The sequence below is a fragment of the Cnephaeus nilssonii genome, assembly GCF_951640355.1.
Source record: "Cnephaeus nilssonii genome assembly, chromosome: 15".
In the NCBI taxonomy this organism is placed as follows: Eukaryota; Metazoa; Chordata; class Mammalia; order Chiroptera; family Vespertilionidae; genus Cnephaeus; species Cnephaeus nilssonii.
Genome location: NC_137086.1, coordinates 11057578 through 11073116, shown reverse-complemented (window position 1 = coordinate 11073116; position 15539 = coordinate 11057578). Strand labels below are relative to the sequence as shown.

The 15539-nt window shown below is 45.5% G+C and overlaps 1 protein-coding gene and 1 long non-coding RNA gene across 2 annotated transcripts in view; both read left to right on the top strand.

Moving 5' to 3' along the window:
• The first annotated feature begins 281 nt into the window (after positions 1-281).
• Positions 282-3382, top strand: LOC307112248. The gene is made up of 3 exons (XR_013814685.1): positions 282-448; positions 625-736; positions 1077-3382. It is a non-coding gene; the product is annotated as an uncharacterized lncRNA (long non-coding RNA).
• A 3233-nt stretch (positions 3383-6615) lies between these two features.
• KIF3C (kinesin family member 3C) overlaps positions 6616-15539 on the top strand; it is a 40276-nt gene continuing 31352 nt past the window's right edge. Inside the window, exons 1-3 of the mRNA XM_079792729.1 lie at positions 6616-6690; positions 10714-10888; positions 15124-15204. The gene's annotated coding sequence lies outside the window, so the exon portion shown is untranslated. The remainder of the gene's footprint in view (positions 6691-10713; positions 10889-15123; positions 15205-15539) is intronic.

The following is a 15539-nucleotide window of genomic DNA, read 5'->3' as shown; positions in this document are numbered from 1 at the left end:
CTGGCATGGCTCAGTGGTTGAGCATCGACCTATGAAACGGGAGGTCATAGTTCAATTCCCAGTCAGGGCATACGCCCGGGTTGTGGGCTTGATCCCCATTGTGGGGCCTGCAGGAGGCAGCCATTCAATGATTCTCTGTCATCACTGATGTTTTTTTATCTCTTTCTCTCTCTCCCTTCCTCTTAGAAATCAATAAAAAATATATTTTTTTAAAGAAGGAGCAAGATGTAATGGAAAGATGAGCATCTGAATACTGAAGCGTAAGAATGCAATTCCTTCTTTGAGGTCCAGCATCTGCAAGACTGAAAAGAGAACATCCTGGAAGGGGGCCACACTAGACCAAGGTCTCCTGTCACTTATTGGCACCCATGTGAAGTACAAAGACTGACATCTGTGCTATGTGGGAGAGAAGATGTCAGAGGGAAGAAGGAGACTTCTGGGTGGTCAGGTATGAAGGGCAGAGAAGGCTCCCTCTGCTGCCTTTCCCCCACCCCCTCCCAGGTCCTGCCGGTACTGTGTGGAGAAGTTGGCATGGAGACCTGAGACATTTCTGATATAATGACTCATTTGGGAAGGTGTGGAAAGAAAGGAGATTTGACACCTCCACCTCTTGCCTTTTCTCAGGTGACTGGTAGGAGTTTCTCCTTAGGAAGAAGAGAGGTTTTAGGGATCCTTCCCCAAGGCCACCAGGAACATTGAAGGAGGCAACATACACGACCAACTTGAGTGAAGATAGGTAAGCATTCTAGGCCTCCTGGCTGGAGCAGCACCCATCTACGGAACCCCCCACTAGCATACACAGCTATGCACAGACTTGAGAGCAAATGCTTGCATGCACTCACAGCCAGTGCACAGCCATGCCTGTCTCAAAGGCACTGTGGTGTAACTGAGGTCTGTCTCTTACCACCTGTTCCTCTCAGAGGCCCAACTTCTAACACTTCCCCTCCCCCAACTCTAAACTTGACATAGTTCACCTAGCAGGCTGGGGGGCGGGGGGGGGAAGGTGGCAATGGGCTGTGTGGGAGAGAGCAAGGGTGTGAGTATGCCTGGGTCTCACCAAGGATGTTCCATGCTAGGACCCTGGAATGCTGCCTGAGTCAACCACGGAGCCGAGCCAGCATATGCCACCTTAAGGCTGTGCAGAAAATATACTGACAATGGTTTTTCCTTAAGGAAGGAGACACTTTTCCTAATGTGCCGAAGCTAGTGGAAGCCTGGGCCTCGTGCTACGTGCCCCACTCCTCTTCTTACATCTTAACAAGTTGTATAACTTCTGCTGTCTCTTGGGGTTCAGGAAGACAAATTCTGAAAGGCCAGTTCTCATGTTTCCAAATCTCAGCTAGCACATTAAAGGCTATGAAAAGCTTTGAAAACATAAAATACTAGTCAGGGATTGTAAACTCATGCATGCCGGAAGCAGAGAGGAGACAAGCAGTTCATCTATATGTGTAAAGTGAGCCTTTTATTTATTTTATTTTATTTATTTTGGTCAGCTTTATTGAGGTGTAACTTATACACAATAAAATCTACCACCTATTAGTATACAGTTCAGTGAGTTTTGACAAATGCAGCCACTGCCACAATCATGATACAGAGTATTTATATTACACCAAATATTTCCCTTCTGGCCCTTAAGCAGTCAATTTTTCCCCTCCAACTTCTGGCTCCTGGCAACTACTGATCTACTTTTTATCACTGTTGCTTTTCCTTTTCCAGAATTTTATATAAATGGAACCATACATTACAGAGTCTTGTGTCTGGCTTCTTTCTCTTAGCATCATGCTTGTAAGATTCATCTATATTGTGCATGTAGCCTGTTCCCTTCAATTGCTGAGTAGTGTTCCGTTGCATGGGCATACCATAGATTGTTTATCCATTCAGTGAGGACAGTCCGAGAGGTGGGCAGACTGTCCAATTCTGTTTTTCCTTTAGTATCTTTAGGTAGTTCCTTTTGTATTAAACCCAGGTTTTTATGACTGTTTTCTGCAGGCAAGAGTTGTGCAGTATAGTCTTTAGCACACCCAGAAGCAGAGTTTCACTTTCGTATTTCTGAAAGTCTATTTCAACTTCATTTTTGAAAGGTATTTTGTTTTTGGTTGGCAGTGTTTCTTTCAGTGTTTTAAATATGTTTCTCCACATTTTTTATGGTTTGCATTGTGTCCAAGATGTTTGCTAGCATCCTTATCTTTGTTCCTCTGCACATAATCTGTGTTTTTTTTTCCTTCTGGCTGCTTTTAACATTTTCTTATCATTAGTTTTCTTCAGCAATTTGATTATGAGGTGCCTTGGTGAAGTTTTCTTTATGCTTTTCTGCTTGGGGCTTGTTGAGCTTCTTTGACGTGTGAGTTTATAGTTTTTACCAAATTTGGAAAATTTTTCAGCCATTATTTTTTTCAAATATTTTTTTCTGGCCTCTCCTTCACCCCACCCCCTTTCCGGGACTCCAGGTACATGTATGTAAGGCTTAAGGTTGTATCAGCTAACTAATGTTCTGTGCATTTGTTGTTTTTAAATCTTCACCCAAAGATATATTTTTTATTGATTTTTTAAATAGAGAGATTAGAGAAACATCGATGGAAGAGAGAAACATCAATTGGCTGCTTCCTGCACATGCCCTGACTGGGGATCAAACCTACATCCTGGGTACATGCCCTGACCAGGAATCAAACTCACCACCTTTGGGTATATGGAATGATGCTGCAACCAACTGAGCCACACTGGCTAGGGCTATTGTAATCTCTAACACTATAGTGTCTGTTTTTGAACTTTATATAAATAAAATCATGTAGTGTGTACTCTTTTATGTCTGGCTTCTTTCACTCAGCATTATGTTTGTCAGATTTATCCATTTTATTGTGAAGCAATAATTCATTTCTTTTAAAAAATATATATTTTATTGATTTTTTACGGAGAGGAAGGGAGAGGGAGAGAGAGCTAGAAACATCGATGAGAGAGGAACATCAATCAGCTGCCTCCTGCACACCCCCTTACTGGGGATGTGTCCGCAACCAAGGTACATGCCCTTGACTGGAATCGAACCTGGGACCCTTCAGACTGCAGGCCGACGCTCTATCCACTGAGCCAAACCGGTTAGGGCAATAATTCATTTCTTTTCATTGCTGTATAACATTACACTTTATGAATATATCATATTCTTCATCTGTTTTGCTGTTGATAGCATTTGAGTTGTTTCCAGTTTGGGGCTATTATGAATAGTGTTGCTATGATCATGTTTGCTCAGTTTTTTGTGTTATCTGTTTGTATTTCTAGGAATAGAACTGCTGAATCATAGGCTAGGCTTCTCTTCTACTTGAATAGATGTCACCAAGCAGCTTTCCACGGTCGTTATTCCAATTTACATTCCCACTGGCATTGTATCAGAGTTCCAGGTGTCCCATATCTTCACCAACACTTGCTATTATGTCTTTTTCATTTTATCCATTTGATAAATTTTACTTATATTGCATCTCATAAAACACCACAGGCATAATAAAACTACCAGGCAGAAGGAGCTAATAGTGTGCTGGTTTGAGACTCTTGTATTAAGGTGTTTTTTCTCAGTGGCTTTGAGCACTTCCAAAAGCATTCCGTTGTTACATATGTGTTCCTCAACATTGTTTGAGAGTTTGAAAGCTAACTGTTGGATGGTTCCCCAGGTGAAGAGATGATGGGAAGAAAGGCAAACAAGGGTGTTCTCGGCAGAGGGTGCAATATATGGGAAGGAAGAAAGTCATAAAACATCTTGGCTCAGGGCTGCCTGGTACAGTTGTACATGATTCTTGGAGGCGCTGTTCACTCCTTCGTCTGTGGGAATGGCACCTCTAGGAACTGTGTGGTGCACTACCCATGAATCTGTACAGCAATCATGCCTGTCATGGTCAGGGGTGATTAGAAATTTGGTGTGATTAGCGGGCAAGGTGAGTAGGGTAGAGGAACAAGAGAAGCCAACTCCAGACTTGGGGCAATATAACTGACTCAGCCTTCGTTAGAAGCTTACTATAAAACTCCACCCCACCCCCACCCTACTAGATGAGGGATTGTACAAGCTTCCTCCTCTGGGATCCCTCAGCCCTCTGAGCCAAGAGGGCTGCCACTGAACTGGGGCCGAGGTGAAACCCAAGTCAGGAAGGAGAAATGCTGAGCGTGCTCCAGCTCGTCTTGCTACACAACTTTGGTCTCAACAAGTTGAGAAAGCAACACCCTGTCCTTCCTCTGTCTTGGGCCTCCTCTCTTGCCTGCGGCCTCAGCACACTCCTCTGCCTGGGAAAACTGGGTAAACCTGGATGGAAAGCTGTGCCCCATCTGTCTAAATGGGGCCACTAGGGGTGGTTCCTGAAGGCACAAGAAAATGAAAGGAGAATCCCAGGGCCCCCACATGTCTTTGCCGTGGCCTGCCAGAGTGAAGGGTACCCCTCTGAAGGAAAGGGACTCTTTGGGTGGATGCTGTTTGTCTCTAAGCCCTTATTACATTTTGTCTGTATGTGTGTCTTGTATGCTTGTTTAGGGAATTCAGTGGTTGAGGTGGGGCTCGCCCATTGGGCCATAAGGAACTATCCATTGTCTGAAAGGGAAGAAGGCTTCTTCTGGGTTCATATTCAAGTTCTGCCTCCCTTCCAGTTACTTCGTTAAAAAAAAAAACACACACAAAAACCCCCACACAAAACCAAAAAAAAAAATCAGACCCTGTATTCCTGAAAGTAGAAATTGGGGCTGGTGGAAGAGTTGGGCATGGCAGAGGGAGAATCTGTTGGCTCTGGTTACAAAGGGAGTAGCTCTGGCAAGTTGGCACCTCCTCAAGGAAGAGACAAAAGCCAGGACAGGGAACCTGGGAAAGGTGCCCATAGTTTCACCAGAACTTTGGAACTAAGTATATATCATGAGACCAGATGTCAACTGGAGATTTGTGGGCCCTGGGACCAAGTTAACTATGATAGGAGTAGAAACCTTTCCAACCTAGCTAGGTCAAACTCTTGAATCAACCAAAAGGAATATCCTGCACACTTAAAATGTGTTCACTGTAGCTTGTGCCTTATAAGGAGTAGAGAACTGTCGGATACACTGTAATATTCCTAAACAACAAATAAACAAGATAATGAAAGACCATCTCTAAGTCATTGCTAAGTGAAGCAGGAGAACTAAATGCTGAGGGGATCCACAGGTGCCCAAAAGGCTCTCGGTGCTGGAAAAAGGCAGTTCTCTACTGAATTTTAAAGTTTCCAAAAAACCTTCATAGCCCTAATCTTCACCCCCCCCCCCCCGTCTCCGCCCTCCTCTCCCAGCCCCCCAACATCCTTAAGCATTTTGCAGAACAGATTCCCATTCACAAAGGAAGTGAGAGCCGGAGAGTATCCGTTGATTTTGTCTGCTCAGCAGCCCTCTCTCCCACCTTCAGCAACTAGAACCCTGAATTTTCTTGGGAAGGCATCTCTCTCCACTCTCAGACCAACCAAGGGTTCTGACTCCACCCTTGAGTCCAAGGTGAGCATACCAGGCCTAGCCTACCACCGGCCGCAGTAGTTTAGGGATGGACATGTGATCCAAGCTGGTGAATGAGGCATCCAGACGATTCCTGGAACAATCGGGGAAGAGGATAAAGCCAAAACAGAGGAAAGCGGAGCCAAGAGACTTTGTCTGGGTCTTCAAACCCAGCTGTGCCTGAAGCTAGACTCTTCCTAGGATTTTTCAGAGAGGCGAGTCATTACATTTCCTTCTTTAAAAAAAAATAGTATTTTTATTGATTTCAGAGAGGAAGGGAGAGGGAGAGAGAGAGAGAAACATCATGATGAGAGAGAATCACTGAATGGCTGCCTCCTGCACACCTCACGGTAGGCATCGAGCCCGAAACCCTGGCATGTGCCCTGACTGGGAATCTAACTGTGATCTCCTGGTTCATAGGTCAACGCTCAACCACTGAGCCATGCTGGCCAGGCACATCTCCTTCTTGATTTAAGCCAGTTTTAATTTGATTTCTCTTACTTGCTAACAAAATAATCCTGACTGATTCAGAAAGCTAGACAATATGTTTAAATTCAGACAGTTAATCAATAACTGAAAGGGGACCAGAAGTAGATTTATGTTTTTGCTCTGGTTTTCTTAGACTCGGTGTAATGACTAGAGGGAAGGCAGTATGGGAGAGGATTATTAAGCATGGTGAGCCAGCCTGATGGAGTTTGCCTTAGAGGCTTGCTGGGAAAATTAGACAAGGAATAGGGAGCTTCCTGAGGTTTTTGACCAACTTAAAAGAGACATTAGCCCTAGCCGGTTTGGCTCAGTGGATAGAGCATTGGCCTGTGGACCCAGGTTCGATTCTGGTCAAGGGCACATGCCTGGGTTGTGGGCTTGGTCCCCAGTAGGGGGCGTGCAGGAGGCAGCCAATCAATGATTCTTTCTCATCATTGATGTGTCTATCTCTCTCTTCCTCTCTGAAATCAATAAAATTTTTTAAAGAAAATAATGGGAGTCCTGGGCAGGTAACTCAGTTGGTTAGAAAGTCGTCCTGACACACCAAGGTTGTGGGTTCGATTCCTGTTTAGGGGATGTACAAGAATCAACCTCAAGGGTTCTCATGATGGAAGGTCCCAAAATTTTCTTTTCTTTTTCTTCCTAGGGAATTATATAAAGTAAATAAAATAAAAAGGAGAAAGAAGAGGGGAGACGCATAAAAGAAGGAGAAAGAAAAGAAGTGGAAAGGTAAGTATTTTTAAAAATATATAGCCCTGATCATAGCATTTATCTGCTTAAAACCTTTAATAACTTCCCACTGCTCATGAGATAACCACACCCCCTTTTCACTCTTCTCCCCCTTCCTGCCGCACCCCTTCCAGTCACATGGGGGTTCTAGGGCCTGCTAGGATGTGTTCATACAGGTCTTATGGGAAATTGCCTCATGGGGTTACAGCAACTGAAACAGAGAGAGAACACCATAATGGGCCCATCATGAGCAGAGAGAGCTACATAGGGAGGTTTTAATCCTAAGTCTGTGACTACAGGGCCATGGGAAAATCATGGTCTCTAAGCCTCCTTTTCTTCATCTGATCAGTGGTCAAGGGAAATAATCCCCACCCTGCCTGCCTCGCTGGGTCACTGTGAGGCTCAGGTGAGATAAAGAACCTAGAGAAACGCTTTGTGAATGATCAAGCACTGAACAAACACGGGATTGTTTCTACTCCCCAGCAAGTTATACTGAGAAGTGTCTGAGGCCGCCCCGTTCATCGCTCAGCACTCTTCTTTCTAATAACCCTTCATGTCGGTCTAGCACCTTAAGCTTTTCAAAGTACTTTTCTATATAATGTGTCATTTCTTCTGACGCCATCTCTGTGCAGTGCCTGGGCACGGCTGCCCCTTGCTGGGCATATAAGGGCACAGGCTCAGGAGCTGAAGTCACCAGGAGGCCCAGTGTCACGGGGTGGACTGTGGCAGAGCCAGGCCTGAGCTCAGGTTTCCTGACTCCAGCTGGGACCTGCACCCAGCTCCTGGAGCCACTCTGCTCCCAGTACGTACCAGCTGCTGTTCTGTTTAGATTCTAAACCTTCAGAGGGTACAGTCAGGATCTTCTTAGGGGATTAACTTCTCCATCAGTTAGCATGACCTTTGGGTGGAGCTATTTCAGAGGATACTTAAGCCTTCGCCAGTGAGACACAGGCTTGGTGTTTGAAAGTCTACTTGCCAGAGCCGTGGGAGTTTACCCCGGCCCCTTTGTCACTCCTCCGTGACAATAGTCAACCAATAGGCCAGAGGTGCGAATTTGGGATCATTTTGGACTCCCTCCTCCTGGTGGGATTCTAACCACAAAATGCGCTAATGCCTAAGCACCCCACAAACCTCATCGGCTGGCTCACTCTCACATGGAGTGTTATCCCTGTCCAGCCACTGGGTTAGGGCAAGGCAGAGGAATTCATGCATGCCACTGACCTGCAGCTGCTCACAGCTGGAGAAACGGCACCGCGGGGAAGATAACAGCGAAGAGGACGGAGTGAGCACCTTCTTGGGGGCACACAATAACCCTGGGGATGGAAGAGATCGTGAGCTCAGAAAGGCAGCGATCTCTGGGGACTGGGAGGCTCCGAGGAAGCTTCCTGCCTGAGGACACCGAGTCCCCCTCCCCACGTCAGTCTCTGTGTCAGGCTGAAACATTCTTGCTGTTGGTGAATCACACCAGGAAACCGCCCCTGCAGCATTCCAGGATGCAGAAGCCAGGACCTTGGTCTGATCGCTGATTGGCGGTGGTGAGTCAGCGTAAGGGCACCAGACGGGCAGTCTGGAGATGCAGGGGACTCCAGGGATCCTGGCAATGTCCCTTTTTTTGGCCTGTTGTTTTAGAATAATTATTTAAGTGGTAATGCAACTGAAATGGGTGAAATTGACAATATTCAACCACTTTTAACCTACAAAATGGCGATTGCGTATGGTTCCACCTAATATTTCACAATGAAAACAATTTACACTGTTAAGCAACATTCAACATAATGATTGGCTATTAATAACTTCACTCACCCATTTATTCATTAAACAAATGCTTCCTGGGGTTTATGATGAACTGGTCATATTTCCCGACATTGGGATACAGAATAAAATTCTGTCACGGTGCTAGTTTTCTAATGGAAAATAATCCGTACACAAACATAGAAACATCTAGAATGTTATATTGTGGCAAGCGCTATGAATAAACAAAGGATAGTAAGAGTGGGACAGTGATGAAGGGATACTAGCGGAGGCTTCGCTGAGGAGATGACGTTTGAAAACACAGCTGAATGAGAGAGAGAACCATGAGCAGCCGTGGGAGAAGCCTCGGGCAGAGGAAAGAGCAGCGCACAGCCCTGCGACTGGAATGTGCCTGGCAGGCCCTGAGAACAAGGAGGCCAGTGTTCCTGGATCAGGGAGAGGGGAGGGGAGAGTATGAAGACATGAAATGGGAGAAGTAACCAGGGACCTGATCGATTGTGGAAGGCCTGAGCGCCCTGGTGAGGGACTTCGGATTTTATTCTGAAAGTGATGAGAGGGCATCGGAAGTTTAGAGCAGGAAGGGGTGTGATTTGATTTATAGTTTAGAAGGAAGACTCTGGCTGTTCAGTGGAGGAGGGAGAGCAGGGTGGTGGAAGCAGGGTTTCCTGCTAAAAGGCTACCATGGTGTCCAGGCAAGAGGGGAAGGTGGCATGGGTTAGGGTGGTAGTGGTGGTGGCACACAGGGTTGTGGAGTCAGGATTGGTAGATTTTTGTAGGCAGGACCCACATAGGATGTGTTGATGGACTGCATGTAGAGTAAGAGGAAATGGATTTGACAATGTGTATAATATTTTTAAAACTTAGGATACCCAGCCCTGGCCAGGTGGCTGGGTTGGTTTGAGTTCCATTTGGGTTCCATTCTTGGTCAGGGCACATACTTAGGTGAGGGTTCGATCCCGGTCAGGGCACTTACGGGAGGCAACCAATCAATGTTTCTCTCTTTCTCTCTCTCTTTCAAATCAATAAAAAATAATCCTCGGATGAGGATTGGAAAAAAGAAAAGAAACCCAATATAGTGAAAGGTCTTCAAAACATGTTCTTCAATCACTTTTTTAAAAATATAAATTTTTATTGATTTTTATAGAAAGAGGAAGGGAGAGGGAGAAAGAGAGAAATAGCGATGTGAGAGTGAAACATTAATTGGCTGCCTCATGCATACCCCTTACCAAGAATTGATCCCCGAACCACCTGGGCATGTGCTCTTACTGGAATCAAACCAGCAACCCTTTGGCCAGGGCAACCTTTAATTACTTTTGTAGTGAGAAACTTAAGTATAGCAAAGTAGAAGAAATGCAGTTGGGGAGACAGAATATTTTCATAGTGATATGATCACATCATAAAACAAAAAAGCAGATGCTCATTGTCAAAGGCGGTAAAGAAGGGAAGAGACCCCTGAGGCTGGCAGAGGCAGGAAAGTGTTGAAAGAAGGTAGAGTTAGTTCGGCTAGGGGATGGATTGAGAGCTAAACCTCAGGGCCCAGTGGTGGAAAGAACACAGGCTTTGGAGTTAGAGAAATTAGGCTCAAGTCTCAGTACTGCTCAAGTCTTAGTACTGCCACTTACCACCTGGGTTAATGTGAAGGTTAAATAAAACATCTGTACCCACCTTTTAGGTGCTCAACAAAGCTACCAATAACAGAGCATTTAAAAATTTTTTAATTGATTTTTAGAGAGAGGGGAAGGGAGAAATGGAAACATTAATGCAAGAGGAATATCAATTGGTTGCCTCCTGCATGCTCCATACTGGGGAGGGAGCCCACAACCTAGGCATGTGCCCTGCCCAAGAATCGAACCAGTAACCTCTTGGTGCATGGGTTGACAATCCACTGAGCCACACCCACACTGGCTGGGCAAACAGTGCCTTTTTAATATTTAGATTTTTCTATTCTTTTAGGGAAGGGGGTGGGGAGTTGACTCAAATCCCATTCACCAGAAATTACAGCAGAGAAAGAAGGAAAGGAGGAACTATTAGTACTCTAGATTTGAACACAACTGGGTGTCTCTTGAATCAGATAATGTCGCAATGATTGAGAGGCCAGAAACTTGTAGCTCATCCAGGGATTCTGTCACATACTCATGTCTCCATCTGCTGGCAGAACTTGATTTTACAAGGTAAACTCAAATCCTGAATTACTTGCATATGGAAATTTGCAGGCCCCAGGATTACTAAAGAGCTAACTTTAGTCTTCTTGGTATAATTTCACTCTGTTAGTGGGATCATGCTGGAAGAAGAGGCTGGTGTGGAAATCCCCTGGGGAAAAAATAATGGTCATTGTCAAAGGAGAAACAGGAAGGAAGCTTCTGCCTCCTACCAAGCCAAAGACAGGACTCCAAAGAAACGGTCATTCACACCAGGACTGAGAAGCACCTGTTCTGCCCTCTCCATGGTAAGCTCTCCCCTTGACATAGGGAAAAACCCCAGGTTGCAGATTTGGAGTCTGAAGATTGACTTTGCCTTCCTTGGTCGTTTAATTAGTCTGAAGTTTGGAATCCTCTTTACAATAAGAGAATATTAATATTTTCCCCTCTCCTGGGGTTGATGTGAGGATCAAGTGAGTAATCCTATCTAATAAAAGAACAATATGCAAATTGACCGTACCTCCACTGTGCCCACAAGCCATGCCCACCAGCCAATCAGGAGCGAGTATGCAAATTAACCCAAACAAGATGGCTGCAGCCACGGAGCGAGCAGAGGCTTGGGTTTCCCTGACATTGGAGGAAGCCAAGCTTCCTGGCCTGCCCTGGCCTCTGCTCAAGGCTACAAAGTTTCAATTATAGAAGATAAATAAATCCCAGATACCAGGGCCTCTGCTTGGGTCGCCAGGGGGGCGTGGCCGGCCTGCAAACCACCACAGGCCCCTCGCCCAGGCCACCCCATGCCCCAAGATAACACCCACCCTGATCCGGGACACCCTTCAGGGCAAGCCAGCCAGCCCCAACCCGTGCACCAGGCCTCTATCCTATCTAATAAAAGAGTAATATGCAAATTGACTGTCACTCCAACACACAAGATGGCTGCCCCTATGTGGTCAAAGATGGCTGCCCCATGTGGACACAAGATGGCCACCACAAGATGGCCAGCAGGGGAGCGCAGTTGGGAGGGACCAGGCCTGCAAGGGAGGGCAGTTGGGGGTGATCAAGCCTGCAGGGGAGGGCAGTTAGGGGTGACCAGGCCAGCAGAGGAGGGAAGTTGGGGGCGACCGGGCCTGCAGGGAAGGGCAGTTGGGGGGACGCAGGCCTGCAGGAGAGAGCAGTTGGGGGGGACCAGGCCTGCAGGGGAAGGCAGTTAGGGGCAATCAGGCTGGCAGGGGAGCAGTTAGGCATCAATCAGGCTGGCAGGGGAGTGGTTAGGGGATGATCAGGCTGGCAGGCAGAAGCGGTTAGGGGCAATCAGGAAGGCAGGCAGGTGAGCAGTTGGGAGCCAGCAGTCCTGGATTGTGAGTGGGATGTCCGACTGCCCGTTTAGGCCCGATCCTACCGGGATCGGGCCTAAACGGGCAGTCGGACATCCCTCAAGGGGTCCCAGATTGGAGAGGGTGCAGGCTGGGCTGAGGGACACACGCCCCTGTGCACGAACTTCGTGCACTGGGCCTCTAATATATGTGATAATACTCTATTAACTGTAAAGTATTCTACAAATCTAATAATTTACTACTGTTCTTCATTTTGCCTTCCCATTTTCTTGCCCTGAAGGTTTTGGAACATTCATTCACTTGGTTAGCAATTGATATTGATTACCTAAAGTGTATTTGGTACTGTGCTAGATATGGGTAAATGAGGCACAATGACAAAACCCACAGCTCCTGTCTTCAGGAGATATACATTATGGTGAAGGAGACATATGCAGTTAACCATAGTATAAGTCAGACTATGATGAGTACTATAAGACTAGTTCAATAATGAGCAGCAGGATCATGAAAAAAGTAAAGATTAGTTAGAAGGTAGCCTCAGGAAAGCCAAAGAAAGATCCCCAGAAGAGGTGATATTCATAAGGGGCTTTTATTTATTTCATTTATTTGTAAAAATCATTACTTAGCACATATTATATGCCGGGAACTAGACTAGTCATTGTAGATACAAAACTGAATGAAGCAGATATATTAGGTCTTCAAAGAACAACAGAGGAGGTGGGTGAATAACCATTTAATTATAATTATGCTAACTTCTATGAAAGAAATACAGGGAACAATGAGAACATATTACAAAGGGGCATAAACTAGGTGGGAAAGTCAATAAAGGTGCCCTTAGGAAGTGCCATTCAAGCTGAGAGCTGAAGGATGAAGAGCAGGTCACCGAGGCAGATGGTGAGGATAAATGTTCTATGCAGGAGAAACAGAATGTGTAAGGACCCTGTGGTAGGAAGCTGGAAAGGAGCTGAAGAAAACCATTGTTATATCAGCCCAGAGAGCAAGGTGGAAAGTGGCATGAGATGTGACAGGAGATATGAGCAGGTACCAGGTCATGTCGGGCCTTGGGGGCTGCATTAATGATTTGGGTTTTACCTTAAGAGCAGCCTTGAAAGGTTTTAAGCATTGGGTGGTATGATTAATCATGTGTTATTAAAAGATTACCTTATAGAAAATGGATGGGTAGAGACAAGAGCACACCTAGGAAGACCAGATTGGAGGTATTATGGGAGGTCAGGCCAGAGAAGATAATGGCTTGGAGAAGAAGTAGATAGATCTGAGAAATATTTATGAAGTTGAGTTGATAGGATTTATGTTTGAATGGATATAGTGAGGGTGGGGAAAGAGTTGTTTACAGAGCTAAGGACCATTCCTAGAGGAACAAGTAGAATTTCATATGTATGGGAACTATCCAAGTGGCTATGTCCATTAGAGAACTGGACATATAACTTGGAACTCAGAGGAGAAGTGTGGACTGGAGATACAAATTTAGGAATCACTTAGACAATAACTGAACCCATAAGCTGTAGTGATCATCAGAGAGGGACATTGGAAGAAAAAGGGGGCTTAGGATTTAGCCTTAGTGAACTCCAACATTTAATGTTGGGGTTAAGTGAGATCAACCAGTGAAGGAGACTGATATTGAGCAACCAGAACTCCTGGGAGCTGTAGGAAGAATACCAGAAAAGTGCAGAATCATGGAAACCATGGGCAGTGAGAGTTTGATAAAGAATGAAGTGGATTATGTCAAATGCTCCTATTGAAAGGGGCCCGCTAGAATTGGCCACAGAGTTAACTGATGTTCCTCGTAAGAGAAGTCTTTATTGAGCTGTAGAAGTAGAAGCCATGTAAGGTCAAGTTATGGAATTAATTGAAGGTGAAGCTCTGTAGGCAGGGACAAAGTTAGAAGGACATTTCTGGCTGAGGAACAGCATGAGCAAAGATACGGAAACATGAAAAGCTACTTGTTTGGAGGACCTTAAGTGAACCAGAATGGCTGGAGACTTGAGTGTGTAAGAGGGTGCGGGAAAGAAGGATGGCTGAAGACAGTGCTGAAAAGGGAGACAAAGAATGTGAGCAACCTGAATGCAAAGGACAAAAGGAAGGAAAACTACAATTTCTTGAATGTCTTCTATGCCCTGGGAGTTTTCACATACATTATCTCATTTAATCCTCATGTAAACCCTGTGAGTCAGGCAAGCATTCTTATCCTCACTTTTCCCAGTAAGGAAATAGCTGCTCAGAAGTTTAACATTTTACTCAGGGTCATACATCACGTAAGCAATGGGAATCCAGTATCCCTCCCATATGGGAGGATTGGGACAAGTGCCCTGTCAGGTGAAGACATCAGGTGGGGAGAACGGGGAAAGGATCTGTTTACCCAGCACGGTAGAGTCAGGTGGGTTAGCCAAAGCAGAGAAAGGGTAGTCCAAAAACCAAAGCCAAGTGCAACAAGAAAATAGTTCAGCAGCCAAATCGTCCATCCAGAAGTCAGGTTGCCAGAGCCAAGGGAGGATAGTGTACAAAGCCAAAAACCCACCCAAGAATCGATTCGAAAGCCAAGTTCATCACAAGCAGTCAAGCTTGGTCAAAGAAAGAGAGGGCTGAGGAAGGCCAAGAAGTTACAGACGTGGACCAGCCACCAGCTAAGCCTTAAGCTTCCAGTTGAGCTGGCATTCAGGTCCTAGGGACTGGAAGATGGGGAAGAAGTAAGGAGATGGGTTCTGCAGAGTTGAAGAACAAGCAATTAGGCTCTCTAGAGAATAACATGATTGAAAATGTTGTATGGACAGATTCTCCTGGTGCCTCCATGAATGGCCTGAAAGTTTCAGATAACAGCGTCTCCTCTATCTGGATCTCCTATGGAGGAGAAGGACAACTGGGGCCCAGTCCACAGATTCAGCTCCACTCTGCAGAGTGGAACATGGATAGGATACTGGCTTTGTCCTTGGATTTGAAGAATTATAAGTGATTTGTATCCTAGAGGGGAAAACTATGAAGACACCAAAGAGGAAAAGCAAGCATAGGCCTGGGCTATCCAGGATGCTCAAGGAAGCAGGAGCTATCAGACAACCCAAGGTCATGTACGTTATTAAGGGCTTGCTTAAAATAAGTCTTTTCATTGGTGCAATACTTTATGATTCATTCGTTGAGTCTCACAACCATCCCAGAAATAGATACTATTTCTTGCCCCCTTTCCAATTTTTCTTAAACAGATGAGGAGACTAAAGCTGGGGCAAAGCAAGTGACTGCCCAGAGTCACACAGTTGGATGAAGATCAAAACTGGAACTGGAATGTGAGTGGTTTTTTTAATGCAAATTATGTGTCTCTTTCTGCTATGGGAAAGACATTGGTCAGGGAAGACTTCACAGAGGAGGTGCTTGAACTGCCCAAGTGTCAGGGCGCCAAGTACACAACGGGGACAGGGTCCTCTGGGCAAAGGCACAAAGATGCAACACAGCACAGCCTGTTAAGGAAACAAAACATGGTTTCTAGAATGTGAACTCCTTGAGGACAAGAAGTTCCAGCTCCTTGAATGGGGCCTGGGTTTTAGCAAGCGAGGTTTGAAGGAAGGAATGTCTGGAACACAGACTTTTCATAGGAGAGTAGCTGTGGGGGAGGATAGGAAGT